The sequence below is a fragment of the Aythya ferina genome (assembly GCF_964211825.1).
Source record: "Aythya ferina genome assembly, chromosome: 2".
Taxonomy (NCBI): domain Eukaryota; kingdom Metazoa; phylum Chordata; class Aves; order Anseriformes; family Anatidae; genus Aythya; species Aythya ferina.
In genome coordinates this window covers 102,762,787-102,780,793 of record NC_140297.1, presented here as the reverse complement: position 1 = coordinate 102,780,793, position 18,007 = coordinate 102,762,787, and the positions used below count along the sequence as shown (strand labels likewise).

At 37.7% G+C, this 18,007-nt stretch overlaps 1 long non-coding RNA gene across 1 annotated transcript; it reads right to left on the bottom strand.

Moving 5' to 3' along the window:
• Nucleotides 1-2,625: 2,625 nt before the first annotated feature.
• LOC311432860 lies at nucleotides 2,626-12,250 on the bottom strand. The gene is made up of 2 exons (XR_014690383.1): nucleotides 4,188-12,250; nucleotides 2,626-3,719 (listed from the first exon to the last, which is right to left on the bottom strand). It is a non-coding gene; the product is annotated as an uncharacterized lncRNA (long non-coding RNA).
• Nucleotides 12,251-18,007: the final 5,757 nt, after the last annotated feature.

Sequence of the window (18,007 nt, the reverse complement as noted above, 5' to 3'; positions counted from 1 at the left end):
CATTGTGGTCTCACCCACGGTTTGCAGAGTTGGGGGCTTCCTTACCCTCTCATTAAATAAAAACAATGTTCCAATTCCTTGAAAAGTGAGTTTCAACTGATCTCTGCCATGTCTTTGAGCGATAGAACCTCATACTCCACTGCTTACTGATATATCAGCAGCCCTACTTCATCATGTTCAAGAAAAACACAGGCTCTCTTACTGCTTTATATCATTCATTTTAATTTTCCTCATCCTTTGAAACCTGTTAGAGGTTTTCATATCCTCAGCTAGTTTGCTTTCAGTACAGATTTGCAAGTCCTGGAAGGGCAAGTAATCCAGCCAAGAAACCTTTTTAAAAGGTATCTTTGTCATACCTTTCATACCTTTTTTAAAAAAGGCAGGTGTTTAATCTGTGACTGCTCAGTCTACATAAGACGAGACTCAGACAGAATCTTATTAATGTATATAAACATCTGAAGGTTTAAAGGGAATTAAGCAAGGCTCTTTCCTGTGGTGCCCAGTACCAGGACAAGAGGAGTGGAGCATGGGACAGGAGGTTCTCTCTGAACAGCAGGAAGCACTTCTGCGCTGTGCAGGTGACCAGCACTCAATCCTTTATGTTCAAAAGCTACCTGGACATGGTCCTGGTCTCTGGGTGTCCCTGCTTGAGCAGTGGGGCTAGACCAGATGACCTCCAGAGATCCCTTCCAACTTCAGCCATTCTGTGATTCTGTTTTTATGTTGCTTTTCACTTTTGCCTCCTTGTGGGTAACAACTAACATGCTTTTCTCCCCCACACTGGAGTTACTTGCCTCAGCCATACAAGAAAATGTTTGAAGGTATGATGAGAAGGTATAGGGAGAAGGATAAATCTTTTCAAATGAGAACTCAGTTCCCCTGACTCCAGCCTTCAAGTCACTTTTTCTAATGGCTGGGTCTACGTAAAGCAGCAAATATTACAGTTGCCTCACGTTTGGGCTTCTGTGTGTGTAAGCTAGGTGCATATGTTGATGCATACGTTACTTCTCTAGCATAAAATATAAAATAATACTTAGTGGCTGTAGCATATTGGACTCATCAAATAATACCAAGAACTGTCCAGCCCTTTGGAAAGGCCACTTACCATGTCATAAGTTATTGGTTGAGAAATAGGTCAAGACCTGTAAGTGTATGTCATAGCTCACATTAGTATTTTAACTATCTGACTTTGGCCTGCAATAGACATCTTTTTCTTACTCAAGTTTGTCTGAAAAATTGCACAGCATTACACACTTTAATAAGACTATTTCACACTGTATTTTTTCACAGGCAGTGGGAGAACTAATGAGTTGCCAACATCTGTATTGAATAAACTGTGAAAATTATTCACTGAATACATAGATTTTCTGTTCCACAGCATTTTGCTTTCTGTATACCATTGTTAGCTAAGTGGTGTCAGTGTATGTCTGACCAAATGAGAACTGACATCTGTCTTGATCCTAATCTAGCTGCTGTCTAGACTGAGACAATGAAAACAATTTACCCTATCAATCCTTTAGCAGAAAAAATCCTTGCAGGAGAATACGGGACTAGCGAGATAACTGTTAGATTAATATAATCCTGTTCTCTTAGTCAGACACAGTTTGCTTTAAATAACTTTTACACTGAAAGGAACATTTTGTATAGTTTGGTATAGAGTTGGTGAAAACTATTTGCACATCCTTTAAGTCCACTTTGTCAAGCTTTGAAGTTTACTCTCTCTGCAAATAATGGAATATGATTGTTCTGTCTTTTGCATTTTAAGAGATAAATTCTTCTTCGGCAAGCACGTACACTATTCTTGAACTAGATTATTTTGAGATTTAAGGAGTCACTGTATATTTACTTGTTCTTAACTAAATTTGTATACACCCACATGCACAATATTACACTGTATCTATTTGTACAATTCATAGTGCAGGTTTACTGCCCAAAGTGGGATACGCATATAAAAGGTCTTGCACTGAAGAAAAGAAACAAGGTATTACGGGAAATGCATGCAACATGTGAAAGAAAGAAATAAGATAATGATAGGTGATTTCTAGAGAAAAATCAAGTTTTTTAAAAAATCATTTTTTTTAATTGTATTATATCTACTGTGAACATTTCATTTGAAAAAAAAAAAAAGGATTAATAGACTATTTGTAGATTACTAAACTCACTGGAGATTAGTGTGAGAAAGATAAGAAAAGGGAATTCTCTGATTCTCTGGAAAATAAACTGAGCAGGAGGTATGAAAAAAAAAAAAAAGAGGAAAGAGAAGAATAAGAAACAAAAAGCACAGAGAATACTGTTTTGAGGTTGGCAATCAATGAAGCATTGGAAATTTAAAAGACAATTTTTCATACAAGGTTTCAAAAGCTCTCTCCAATCCATATTCTGTAGGAAGATGTAATGGTCCTCCCGGATAGTTCTTTTTTGAATCTGATAGATAGGTTCAACAAAGGCAAGATATGAGCTTTGTGGCTTGGCCTAGTAAAGGCTGCTTTTAAGAGCTTTTTTGCTGCTATGAGCTTTTCAGGCTGTTTGTGCAGGTTGTCTACTCTTGCCCTTTGTGAAGTGTTGAAAAGCACTTCTCTGTAACTTTGTCTAAACGAAACAAGACAGATTTATTTTTACTGGAACGTGTGGAATAGTTTTATTTTGTCTTAACAGCAATAATAACTTTCAAATGATTTTCTGCCCAGGATTCATTAACACTGCAAACAGGTTACAAAGATGTTTCAATACATGAAGGAATAAATAAATTACACAGAATATTAAAGTTGTTTATGCACATCTTTTGTGCCCATTATTATACAGCGAACGGGGTTTATACTAGGCAAACAGTATATATGTGACACCATGCTAAAACAGACTTCTCAGAACTCCCAGGCTAGGCATGAAAGGTCATAGGGAAGCTTCAGAATGAAAGTGCAGAGAGGAAGATGGGAATTAAACAGGAAAGAAAGCAAAACGAAAACTTGGACAGGTAAAAGAGGCATAAAAGAGACAGAAAAACATTTGAAGAGTTTTGGAGCTGGTGAGATGACAGTGCAGTTCACATTAAGAGTTTATGATAGTTACAGATTAAGTTTTAGGTTCTGGAAAGCCACAAAGCTGAGATACTGAAAAGAGAATCAGTTATATCTAATGAAGAAGGCAAACTGAGAAATTTGGTTTCTAATTTTGCCACCAGTAATATCTCTAGATGGTGCTACAGCATTTGTGTATATTTTATTGTGTTTAATATAAATTTTACTATATATTTTTATTTCATTTTATATTATTTGCTAAATATATTTGCTATTATATAATGACATAAAACATGAACATAAAAATGTTTTCCAAAATACAATTTCTAAACATTTATAAACAAGGTTTTTATAAAACAAGTTTTCTAGCTCTTCATGTTTTCCTTGCCATTGTGTGAAATACGAGACTGTTTAGAAAAATATTTTAATTTCAGTAGAAGTATTCCCAGAACTAACTTAGTAATTTCTAAATGAAAATACATTTCTTATTGAAAGTATGGAAAAATGTATATCTTTTTTATTCCTTAATAATGTACAGGTGGTTTGTACTTGGAGGATATTCACCTGCTTGATACTTACTTTTTATCAAACAGTTGAGATTACAGTGTTGACTCACACTTAAAAACTTCTGTCAAAGATACATTAAGCAAAACAAAATTCCAAACGAATACTGCTCAAGTAGCTTTTCCATATAAACGAGATGCACTGTAGCAACAAAGAGGAAAGGAAGATACATGCTTTAATTTGAAGTTCTAAGTGCACATTTGTGAACAAAAAGACATTACATTTTTGCAAAACATCTATGCACTGTTGCAACTATATACAAGCTACAGCGAATAGTTGTCTTTATGTGTAATACAAGTACTATTATAAAAAATAATAGCAGTATCTGTAACTGATTTTTGTAACAGACAATATGCAAAGTTGTATTGCTACAGAGAGTTTACATTATTGTTGTTTATTTCTTCAATTACAGGAATAAGTTTTACTGATATGTAATATCTTTCTGTAGTAACTGAATCTATGATAGTAGTTTTGTACCACTTAACTCTGTTTCGTAGAATGAACTAAATTGCTAATATGGTTGTCATTAATCTGAGTTCAACTCAAAGTAGTGATAACTGTAGTGAAATAATTTATTGTCTAATTAGAAGAATAGACAATTGTACGCACCTTTCCACTTTCCTTGCATGCTTTGCATGAATACAGACTTCGCAAGCTGCAACATGAAGTAGAATCTGAATTAAAACCTTGTTTTTTTTTTTTTATGGCATTCATAAATACTGTTGACACTGGCAACAGAATTTGGCTAGGCTCTATTAACATTTCACCTCCATATAGCTTTAGTTTTTATAACAGTTTGAACTGTTCATTAGGCTTTCCATTTTGTCTGTATGGTTTTGGTGGGTTGAAGAATTTATTTTACTACATTTTTGCGTAACTTTTATTACAGAGACATCTGGTGGTCTTTGAGTGTATTTACAAATTTTTTCTCATTTTGTCTGCCTTTACTTTGTAATTTATAATACATCACTCATGTATAGGCCCTGCCATATTATGCTCCTGTATCATTTTAAAGTTACATTTAGAATATAAATATATGTATAAATATACTTCAGTATATAAATATCAATATATTCCTGATATTTTTTTTCTCATGGTTGATCATGGATATTTTTCGTTTGTCTCCCTATCATGTGTATGTGGAGGAGATATTTGGGCATGTTGTCTGATTAAATGAAGTAAAAATACATTGTTCAAAATTTTCATGTTGAAGTAATCAGTTGCTTTTCAGGTTTTCAGTATTCAGTTTATGTGTTTTGTTCCTGATTTGTCTGTTCTAAGAGACTGAAATGATAACCAAAAAGTTATGCCAGAACCAGTGTTCACCAGTTCAACCAGTGATTCAGGTCTACATGTTAGTACATGTATAAAAGAGAAGGAAGTGCTTTCTACACTGTGAAAGTAAACTAAAAGACAAATTCTGCCACCATATAAAAGCTTTAATAATACTCCATGAATGTGGTGTTTTATAAATAATAGGCAATTACAGGTAATTCCAAAGCATAATAAACACAGGATACTGATGTTTGATCCCTCCTCACAGCATGTCCAGGCTGTCAATCAGATCCCAGAGCCTTCTGTCCAGTGTTGCAGCAGCTCCTTCCCATTTCCATCCCTGTAGTCATCCTGCCAGCACATATCCACAGCTCTGGCACAGTTACTGCCTCCTCGTAACACAAGCAAGTGGGCAGGCCACAGCCTTCTTAACCAGCAACCAGGTTGGCTGGCTTTTAGGTAAAAGGTACAGAATTCCTGCCCACTCTTTCAATGTAAACAAATGCAAAAGTAAGTCTTCAATACTAGGTATCTTTATTTGACACAGGGTGTGAGTGGGTGGGAAACAAGCAGTTAAAATGGGTGTTATTCACTTCCAGAAATAAAAGTAAAATAGGAACATTCTAAACCAAATTTAGAACGTCATTTGATGGCTTTTACATTATTGAAACAAAATTGGCACTGAGGTTATTTTTATTGGAAATTATGTTTACTTTTTTATTATTATTATTTTACAGTTATCAAGCCCATGCCCTTGATGTCATTTTATAGTCTTCAAGGGCTAATTAATGCAGTCTTTTGTAAAAGAAAAGTTTACAGACACTTTGAGGTGATTGATGCAATGCTAACAATTACTGCAGTTCAGTTGAGGAGTGGTTTTCACATCTGATTTTTATTTATTTATTTATTTATTTTTCTTAATACAGTGATTTCCTGTAGGTTGCAACACTGATTTGATACAGTTTGAAATTCCAAGTTAACAGTTCATGGAAAAAAAATAATATATCTTTCACAGTTATGAAACTCCAGGGAGCTGTCTTAAGCAAGATTTCTATGTATCTTTAACCTTCACTCTTCTGCTGGCTGCCAGAAAACGTGCCCGTCACTCTGACTATAGGAACAAAACTGATTCATGGTGTTTTTGGAGATACACAGGAAATATAAAGCATTATTCAATACTGTTTATTCCCCAACTTAGTAACATCATTTTCTAGCAAAAATATTCAAAATAATAGATGAAAGAACAAGAAAACAAAGGAAAATATGCTTTGAATTAATGTTAGTTAACATAGCTGATGGTGTAATTTAAGTCAAAACATATTAGTAACAGTGTGGTCAGATAAATTTTGAACTACTCTTCCTATGCAGCAGATGCTGCCCAGCAAATAGGAACCCTGTAGTTTGGGTTAGAAGACAGGCAAAAAGTTGAAATGACACACAGACAAAGCTATTAGTGAATTCTTAAAGACCTGGTTCATAGTAATTAGAGCAAAGATTACTTTTTTATCTTGATCATTTTGAAACCTTGTCTGGAAAACTGAAGATCTGTGTTTGTTTTTCAATAACAGTAAAACAGATGCATCCAAGGAAATAATGCTTTTGGAATTTACATTCACTCATTTGGCAAGAAGTTCTTCCTTAACTTGATGTTACTCTGCAGACTCCATGTTCTGAGAGTGAGTTTGCATTATCAGCACTCATTTACTCAGGGGAGGGTTTCCAACAGTGCAGAGTAAATGATGTATAAGTTCCATACCCTCTGAACCCACACCATTTAACCTAGTTAAACTAGAATACACTTTCCCCATTAGAATGTATTTAAAAAAAAAAAAAAAAAAAAAAAAGTCTACTGTTCCTTAGCACTACTAAGTAAAGCAGTTATGTCAGTAGTTCAGTAGTTGACATGATAAAGTTACTAAAACAATGCTTCCTGGTTGATAAACATTATATGGCTTTTTTCTGCCATTCTGATGACCACCTGATTGGACAGTCTCATCAGTCTCACTCTGATGACAGCAGTACTATAAATCAATCAGACAAACAAAAATAACCAGGAACAATCGTTTGGTGTCTCTTCATTTAATTCTAGTACACAAATGTAACCATGACACAGGCCCTGAAACAGTAGTCTCCATTTTCCAACCCCATAAGGACAGACTCTACATGCACCTCCATCATTTCTGTTGAATGTTCAGACTCTTGAAGCTGAAGAGTCTTGGAGAAGACCCAATAGTTAAGAAATATTATAAATGACCATCACCTCCACCAGCAGAGGGGTTCCTCCAGCCTGGCCACTGGAGCCAAGCCCAATGTGCCCAGACTGCCATGGGTCTCTGTCCTGGGGATGTGACTGCTGCTTTACCATTTCCATGTTCTACCAGCAACAAAACTGAATGTGTGTCCCAGAGACCCACACAGATGTCCAAAGATGCTGACATGGCCGGCCACACAGACTGGCACAGAGAATGCACAAGTACGGTTGTAGATCCCCTAAGTAGAAGCATTCTCCTCCATGCACAGGAAGACAGCAGGCAGGCAAGGTGCTCTTCTTCCCCAGCCTCAGCAAGAGGTCCCTGCAGCCACAGTTTCTCTGGGAGCTCGCTCCAGGTGAGTCTCAGGTAGTTCTTCTAATGGGTGGTAGGGACTGTGTCCTGTGGGGAGTCATCTCTAGTGCCAAGCCCAGGGATGCTCTTCTCAGCCCTTCTGGCCCTTTCTGTATGCCCTTCTGTGGTAACCACTGTGGCTGTTGGATGCTTCTGACAGCAGTACCCTGTATCAACAAGTATCACAAATAATACTCAAGTGGAGCCGTATCTGCTGACCATTCAGTCAAGCAACAAATAGACTAAATTTGGTGCACTGTAAAGATTCCAGCCCATTTATCCTAGGGCCCAGGAACAAATCAGGACAGAGTTACTTCAACCAGTCGCATCAAGGGACCAAGAATTCCCTCTGGGCAAAATCATGTTCTAACCAGTTGACGTATGTTAACAAGTAGTGAGATTCATCCTGAGGAACACTCTGTCTGGACATGCTGCAGACCAACCTGGTTTCTACCAAACAAATTTCTCAGAACAACCTAAAGTGTTTTCCTGTTTTAGAGATGGGGAAACTGAAACACACAAAAAAAGAAAGTGTCGTATCTATGTGCTGCAGCTTAAGGAAGTATCTCAGAGTCCTCTAATAAAATCATGACAAAAGTCAAAACTAGCACCTGGAATGTAGAACTACTAATGCTAACAAGTAGCTACTCAGTCAAATTCAGTTAAATGCTTGTGAAATGCAATGCATTGGCAAAAATAAATAAATAAATAAAATAAATAAAATAAAATAAAATAAAATAAAATAAAATAAAATAAAATAAAATAAAATAAAATAAACACAAACAAGCCAGTGGTGCTTTACTTGAAAGGGGGAAATCTGCAAAATGATGCCAAAGATCTTGTCTCCCGTGTTAAGTACACCACTCTGAAGACAGTCACAATATATGTTCAGGACTTACCTGTATTTTATCACAAAATTAGTGACAAATACATTTGCAGTATAAAAACTGCTTCCTATTTTGAAATACTGCTTTTTGCTATATATTACTTCATTTTTATTGCATATATTCTGTAACAATTGCATTTTCCTTGTGAAGAGTCAAGTACCAATAATTTTATATAATTTACATTTAAATAAATTATTTATGCCTGTGATTTATTTATGCAGACTGCTTTAGTAGCTAGTAAAATTTTCTAATTATTCAACTGTTAAAGGCTGTATTCACTACAGGAGAATGATGCGATGTTGCTAGTTTTCATAATTAGTTTGTTTAAAATACACTTGTACCAATTTTGAATTGTTATGTGTCCAATTTAACTTGCATAGTTATTAGCAAGCAAATCTATATAAATATGACAGCTATTGTGTCCCTGACTATGACAGAGGGGTTGGAAATAGATGATCTTTCAGGTCACTTCCAGCCCAAAGAAGTCTATGATTATATGATTCCATTCTATTGACAAAACATAGAATTTAATAAATATGTATTTGTATTAGAACTCAGATTTTCATTTTACTTGATCCAAACAGGCAAAATAGTCAGTTACTATTCTCAATTAAATGTATGCTCAGAATGCATAGATTAGAAATTGCATAAATATAATTTGCCAGTTAATTGATAGTTAGTCGATAAATGGACAGAAACATTTTGAAGAAAAGTATTGCAAAATTTTTCAGAAAGAAATCAAAATTTCAATTTGGTTTTATTTGAATAATTTACTATCAGTTATTATCCTGATACAGTAAGAAATCTGATTTCTTCCCCCACTAGGCCATATTTCACTTATACAGAAATATTGTCAATGAGACACTATGCAACATCTGAAAGAGGAATTGGGACAAGATGTTATTACAGTTGTTCTCTAATTTCCTTATTTGTTATTTGGCAACTCCATGATTAAGATTTTTTAAGGTTAATGTAAAAAAATATTTTGCAATTTCTGATTAACTTGCCACCTCAGACATGGGTAAAAAACTTGGGTGGGTAAAAAAAATACTGACTACTGTCATTTTAGTATCTATAGGTTTCATTAGCCATACAAAAATAATCTCATTTACTTTATGCAGTTTATGTATCATTATATATCATTATGATGATCGCTACCCTTGAATTTGAGTCAGTTAATTTGTTACTCTTGGCCTGCGCATGTCCATGTATCACTGGATTCCTGGGTATTTTCTTTGTCCTCCAGTTAGATGAGGAAGAGGTTCTTTACAAGCAAATTGCAGGCTCCAATATGCCTGTATGGTGAATACATAAAAAATAATAATTTAATTTTTAATAAGAACAATTTTATATTATTTTAGATGGGCAAACAAGCACAATTTGATTTGTTAATGCTAACATTTGCAATGATACTAACATTTTGTCTTCTTCAAGGGACCATTGACAAAGAGGGTGATTTTTTCTCAGGGCTTTTTTCTTTGGTAAAATAGTTTCTAAATTATGGATAATAGCAAACATCTGTAGAGGACTATTCAGAGAGCTCACAGGATGCAAGCAGATTGTGGGGTGCTAACGTAGTTCCACCCTGCTGTGATAAAAAACAGACACTGTATTAAAGAAAACCAACCTCTTTGGCTGTTAACTATTTTGATTTCTGTATTGTACCCCTCTCTGAATACTGTTTGCATAAGAAGAGTCATCTTTTAAAGAGCTGCTGTGTCTTGTACAGGACTATGTTACATTCATAATTTTTTACAAGGGATGTCAACAAAATTTTGATGTATTTCCATGGTTGCGCATGGGCACAGCAAGGCATTGATAACTGCCACAACACAATTCCTGGGGGGAAAAATAAATAAATAAATAAATAAATAGATAGATAGATAGATAAATCACCCCATGTAACATACAAACCAAGACAGACACACAGAAACACACTAACTTCTACACTCTGTATTCTTTGTCTTGGATGGTTTGGTGTTTCTTCTTACATTTTAGTAATACAAAAGATTAACCAAAAAGAAAAAAGTTTAAATTTAATGCACAGCTAGGTCATGAATGACCTGATACTTAGAGAATTAGTCAATTGAAAGTGAAGAAAGTATCCTAGAACTGAAGTATGGCTACAAGGCTGTGGAGGGAAGAACTATCCTGCCCCCAGACAATGTTTCCTTTTTTGGATTAGGGTAAAGTTTCCTGAGCACATAACTCAAGAGTATATGACACATTGTGATAACTTTCCTTTTTTACTCTTCTGTAATTTTTTCACTTACCATGCATGATTAAAAACTATTAAGACTAATAATAACAGTTTTTATTATTATTATTCTAAATTAACATGTAAACATAAGGAGATTTATTTTAACAATAGTACTGGTTTTGTTCCCTCAAGATGGCTTCAAGAAACAGTTTGATAGCAGCAGCTCTCTGATATGGATGAGGCTGCAGCATACACATTTGATTTTTCTGCTTGAATTGAAAGTTATAACAGAACCCGGACAGATTGTTCTTGGTATTTTAAATATCCATGTGAACATAACAATATTGTTAATTTTTAAAGCCAGACATTTTCTGTCAGTAGGCATCCAGTGCTGCACTATAATGACCTTTGCTCTCATCCTAACTTTGTTTGTGATCTCCCATTGTTCTGAGGTTAAAGGCTTAGAATTAAGGTTAATGTTTTCCCATGATTCATAAATAAGTTTATATATATATATATGTATTTGTATAATCTAAAAGTGTACATACATTTTGCCAGGGAAATACCTACAGAAGATACAGAAATTATACAGGCAATTCTATATACATGTACAAAATATTACTGTTGCACATAACTTGTAGTGCACAAAAACGATGCACAGCTGGACGCCAGGCTGAAGATCCTAAGAAAAACTTTCTCAGCCTACTTTTTACTGCCTGTGTAGAAAACAGCCCCCTTGCCAGACAGTTTGTTGGAGTTAGTTCTGATGTCCACTCTGGAATGGTGGCCAGCATCTTTGTAACCAATAGCTTAACTTATTCCTTTGCTTTCCAGCATCCCACTGGTTTTCACAGAACTTTATGTCCCCCTTTTGGGCTTTGAAGTTGCAAAAGAAAGTAATGTTTTGCTGGCTTGTGAACCAGTCTGTCAACATCTTGGGACTGTAAATTACAACATGCTTACTACAGTTTGCTTGGATTGGCAGAAACTAGTTGTAGACATGTCAGCATTCTGTGATTATTAGCAGCAGGGAAACTGCTAGTAACTGGGAGAGATAACATATTAAAGAACTAAATAAGATATCTGGTAAAATTAATTTTGAGTGTTGCTCTAATTCTTTTCTGATTCTTGCATCCATTTAAGAATTTATTCTACCTTTATTGATTTGAAAACATGTTCTAGTAGGCAGTCATATAATCTCATTTAAATAAATAACTAAATAAATAGAACAATTCCCAGCATTTTCATTTAGACTCTTTTGAATTTATTTGCTTGTTTTGGCACTCTCTTTTTCTCCTATATCTAAGAACCTAGTTTCTGCACATTTTTTTAAAGATTCTAATCTTTCAGAGACTAGACGTCTGAATTCCATATCATGTATGTCACACATTTCCTGTATAACATACATTGTTAGCATTTACTTCATCTGTGAAGACCCATAAAATATATTAACATATTATTATTAAATCATCAGTCTTATTAATATTAAATTATTAATATTAAATTATTAATAATTTATTGCTAAATTATTATTATTATAAAATATATTATTCTAATAAGGGATCTAGCTACTATTCGTAGAGCACACACTTTTATTCTGAAGTCCCATGACAGAAAATTTGTATTGCTCTGAACATTTCCTCAGAAGAATATGAACATCTAATAACTAAATGTAGTTAAATCTCACTTTGGGAAAATTTACTTTGGTTTCAAAAAAAAAATGTGCAGAAACTAGGTTTCACTCATTCCCAGTCAGACTCACTTCAGCCTCCAATACAGTCAACTGCTGAGATCCCCCTGTCACTCCACAAATATAGATGGGCTCTGGTCCTTTATAGCTCGATGGCATTATAGTACATTGTGCACCGGTGTCTACTAAAGCCTTATACTTCTGTGCGTCTGACGTGCCAGGCCATCGAATCCACACAGTCCAATAAACTCGATTGTCCCTTTCCTCCCCCTGGCTGGAGGCAGGGCTCCCCTAATCCTGGTCAGAATCTTCTTCATTTCTATGTTTGAAGGACTGTCTGCTGGAAGTTGGAGCAGCAAACTTTTCAGAGAATCCCTTTTTCTTGATTGTTTTCTTTTGCAACTCACGTACCTGTGCCTCTAGGGTCGCAGTAGATTTTCCATCCCATTTTCTCATGTCCTCTCCATGGTCTCGTAAGTAAAACCACAGGGTGGCACGGGGTGAGTACCCACCATATCGTCTTCCTTGTGTGGATAAACGCCTACCCCTGATAGCTGAGACACTGCTCTGTACAGGTACAGAGGAGAATAATCTCTCTTCAAGTTGGTGAACCTTTTCAGAAAGTTTCTCCACAGTGTTCTCTTTTGGTCGGTGGATACTGGTTGGTTCAGGTGGGGATGAAGATAGATTCTCTTTAAGTTGGTGGAACTCTTCAGAAAGTTTCTCCACAGCTGAGACGCAGGCCTGTAAGGAAGAGGAGAGACTTTCTTCGTACTGCCGGAGTTGTTTAGCCACTTCATCCACTGTGGGTTCCTCATCCTCTTTCCAGGCCATTATTGCCAATGAGCTGGCATATGATGATGGTGCACTCAGTACAAACTTCCGCCACATGGGTCGTGTACACCTGACTTCACCTGAATCTTTGGATGTTTGTCTGAGGTCTGGATCCTCATAAATCACTTCCCGTACGGCTAATTCCCTCAGGTACTGGATTCCCTTCTCCATAGTGGTCCACTTGCCTGGTAGACATAAAAGTTCTTCCTTGAAGGGATACCTTTCCCTCACAGCTGAGAGGAGACGCCTCCAGAGGCTGTGAGATTGTGCTCCATCTGCAATTGCTTTGTCAATGCCTGCGTCTCTAGCAAGGGATCCCAGTCGCTTGGCTTCCCTGCCGTCTAATTCCACACAATTGGCTCCAGAGTCCCAGCATCGGAGCAGCCAGGTGACAAGCTGCTCACCTATACAGCGACCAAAATCTTTTCGCACATCTCGTAACTCACGCTCGTTTAGGCTTTGGGTAGTTACTGTTGATTTTTTGGCATCCTCATCTTCCTCCTCCTGAACCCTTGATGGCCCAGCATCGTCGTCGTCTCCATCGTCTCTATACCTAGATTTGGCAGAAGACTCTCTGCGTTCTAAACGACCTGAATCTCTATACCATTTTTTCACCTTCTCTACAGGGGCAACTTGCACTGCTACTGCTCGTTTCTCTGACCTTGTTACAGGGTCTGCCACAGATGTTGGAATACCCTCTGCAGGGTCAACTTGCACTGCTACAGCTCCTTTCTCTGACCCAGCCACAGGAGCTGGAGCAGCTGCAGGAGCTGGAGCAGCTGCAGGAACCGGAGCTGGAGTGGCTGCAGGAACTGGAGTTGGAGCAGTTGCAGGAGCTGGGACTGGAGTAGCAGCAGGAGCTGGAACTGGAGCGGCTGCAGGAGCTGGAACTTGAGCAGCTGCAGGAGCTGGGACTGGAGCAGCTGCAGGAGCTGGGGCTGGAGCGGCTGCAGGAGCTGGGACTGAAGCGGCTGCAGGAGCTGGGACTGGAGCGGCTGCAGGAGCTGGAACTGGAGCGGCTGCAGGAGCTGGGACTGGAGCGGCTGCAGGAGCTGGGACTGAAGCGGCTGCAGGAGCTGGGACTGGTGCGGCTGCAGGAGCTGGAACTGGAGCGGCTGCAGGAGCTGGGACTGGAGCGGCTGCAGGAGCTGGGACTGGAGCGGCTGCAGGAACTGGGACTGGAGCGGCTGCAGGAGCTGGAACTGGAGCATCTGCAGGAACTGGGACTGGAGCATCTGCAGAAGCTGGGACTGGAGCAGCTGCAGAGTCCACCGTAGGGGTCACAGTGGCCGTTGGATCTGTCACTAAGTTGATAGCAGTATCAATGGCAGCTCGATAGGCATAAGCCAGGCCCCAGCATGTTACAATGATTTGTGTTACTTTGGAACTGCCAGAATCATGACACCTTTTTCTCAAGCATTCTGCCAGTTTTTGAGGATTTTGCAGTTGTTCAGGGGTGAATTTCCAAAACACTGGGGGTGCCAACTGCTCTAGATGCCTGCCCATATCCTCCCATACTCCCTGCCACCCACAACTATACTGCCTCCGGGCAGATCTCCGGATGAGCTTCCTAAGTAGTTGTTTAACTTTAAGCAGAACCTGAAGTGCATTCAGGAGGCAGAACAACAAGACTATGCTGGTCTGAGTATCCCAAGGATATTCAATATCTTGGAGAGCTATTGTAGCAAGCTCGGAGGGTAAGAGGGTGGTGAAGGAGGAAGGCATAGTGATCCAGGAGGATACAGGGGTGGTGAAGGAGAAAGGGAGAGTAATCAAGTAAGAAAAAATATCTTCCCCTTTCCCCTCCACAGATTGACTCCCTAACGGAAAAAAACAATAGGTATAATTGCTAATAGTTTCCAAGATACAGTTTCCAAAATACAGAGTCAACGATGTTACTGAGTACAAATACCAAGTTAGAGTCATGACCAGATATCTCATCATCTCATAAGCCATTGCTACAACACTCAGTACCATAATGATCTGAAACCAGGGCCCGGAGAGGATAAACAACATGACAGAGAGCAAATACGGAAAATAATGTACTATAATACTCAATTTGGAAAACAGGCGCAGAAGAGTTGAGATTAAAGCAATCAGCATTATGACAAGTGACTATTAAGCAGGTCTAATACTTACACAAATTTTAGTTTAACACACTGTGGTCAGATCTGCCGTTATCTCAACCTTTCGGGCCCCACGTTGGGCGCCAAAAAGACTGTCGTGGTTTAACCCGGCTGGCAGCTAAATACCACGCAGCCGTTCGCTCACCCTCCCCCCTCCCTCTCTGGACGGGGGAGAGAAATGGAAAGTGAAGCCCGTGAGTTGAGATAAAGACAGTTTAATAAGACAGGAAAATAATAATAACAAAATAATAATAACAATAATAACAATAATGTTACAATGGTGATAATAGGAAAATAATAATAATATGTACAAACAAGTGATGCACAATGCAATTGCTCACCACCCGCTGACCGATGCCCAGCCTAACCCCGAGCAGTCCGGCCCCCTCCCCCCGGCTAGCCACCCCTATATATTGTTTAGCATGACGTCAGATGCTATGGAATACCCCTTTGGCTAGTTTGGGTCACCTGTCCTGGGTCTGTCCCCTCCCAGCTCTTACTGCACCCCCAGCCTGCCTGTTGGCAGGACAGAGCAAAAGTCTGAGGTGTCCTTGGCTTGGTATAAGCACTGCTCTGCAACAATTAAAACATCGGGGTGTTATCAGCACTCTTCTCATCCTAAGCCAAAACACAGCATTCCACCAGCTACTAGGAAGAAAATTAATTCTGTTCTAACTGAAACCAGGACAGAGTTAAGTAAGCTAATATTATATGAGATTCATAGACATTGCCTGCTTTATACTAATTATAATATTGGTATATATTCACCTGCATTATACCAATATGAATATGTAAAAATATGGTTAAGGTGTTTGACTTCTGATACCGTTAAAAGGGAATGTGTGAGAAGTCAACTCACTGCATGAAGTATTTTTTTCTTGTCATTCTTTTATCTGAGATATTAATTGTTATTAATTATTAATAATTTCACTTGATAACAGTGCTTATGAAGTACAGTTTAACCTTTTTTTGTTGTTGTTTGCAATAGCATGGCTACAGCAAAAAAATAGATGTATCATTAAACATCATAATACTTAATGTATTAATTTGAAATATATATGAACACCAAGGAATATGCAAGAGGTAGAGTCCCAGGATCTGGTGTAGGAATTAAAAGACAGAATTTAATATCCTGCTATACCAGAGACATTCTTTCTTAGAAGTCACAGTTTCTGTGGTTTATTATCTTAGTTTTGGGGAAAAGAAATAATGTGCTAACATAAATCTGTGAGAATTTAGATATTCTGGGAAACTCAAGTTTCCAGATATGTGCAGGAGTTTCTTAGCCAGATTTCATCAAAATTGTTTCTGTCACTCCTTACTGATTTATATATACTTTTATTAGCTGTTTACATTGAGAACATTGGTGCCAGTACTTGCAAATCAGTTTCTGTGGATTTTTCAATAGTGATGTTAGATGAATACTCAGTTTCTGAAAACTTGTTTTCTACAGCCATCATGCTTTAGTCTGTTTTATTTCAATGAAAGACTCACACTAAATACAAGTGCAAAGAACTTGGTAGGAATTTTCAACAAAATGCTTTTCACTGAAAATGCATATTAGCAACAGATCTGTTGATGTAAGTGTTGGTTTCAATTAACTTCATTCATGCAAAGAAAATGAGGGGTTCTAATTTCTAAAAATGGGACAATTTTCAAAATAAGTGAAATATTTTAATCTTTCAGTGACTAATTTTGAATTTTGAGATGATTACACAAAGACATTGTGTTCTTATTTCATCTTTTCTAAATGTTTCCTGCATATTTTTACAGCTGATTGTTAGAAATTTCTGGAAAATCAATATATTTTAGCATAAATTCTCACAGGAATGGAAAACTTTTCACTAGCTGTACCACAGGCACAGCATCCTTCTTAAAGAAGCTGTAAATCCACCTTTACATAATTCAGGCAGTGTTCATAATGAGCAGAGACTCTGTAGCAAGGCAAGCACTACTAAGGAGTAGGAAAGGATTGTTTGTTGTGTGATATATGTGATGACTGGCTAGGATTAGCAGGCTCCTAGGTTAGATATGAGTATGCTCACTACCTCTGGAGTGAGTCTGAGTCCCCTGGTCACTGTCAGTCGGCTGGGGAAGGGCCAGGATCCTCCAAAGGGAGGAAAATGTTTTACATTTTTAAGTCAGTACTTCCCTTTGAGTCCCAGAGCTGTTACATGTTGCTGTGTCAACAGTTACACTTCCATATGTTTTCACTATGCTTATCTCTCCTCATTTTTCCTTGCTTGCTTTCTCACACCTCAAAAAGTATTTTCCCAGCAAGCTGGAGCCAAGGCACGCCAGAGGGGCTGTGCCCCTCTCAGACAGCCAAACTCTACTGTAGGGCCATGTGGTGATGAATGAGAAGCTACCAGGAGGGAAATACTGGTAGAGAAGCCAAGAAGACAGTGGAACAAATCTCAAAGTCAGATATGGAAAAAGTAAGCAGAAGAACACACCGTAAATGTTTTAAGATACTCAACTTATCACATGAGTATGATTTAATCGAAGTGTAGCTTTGAATTACATGTCCCTGGATGGAGGCACAACATGTCCAACTAGCAAGGTGGGATGATGAAAGATAACTATCAAAGATATGAAAGATGTCTTTAGTATTACACTACTAAGATTATTATCAGGGTATCAAAGATAATTAATTATCTCTTTAAATTCATATGTGTAACTAGGTTCACTTCTAAAACACATTTGTGTTTTATATTAATTTGTTTAAAATATCCAATATTGACTGAAAAGACACCACTAGGTGCCATGCCTGCCCCCAGGGCTTCCCCACCTGCCCAGGCCCAGAATGCACAC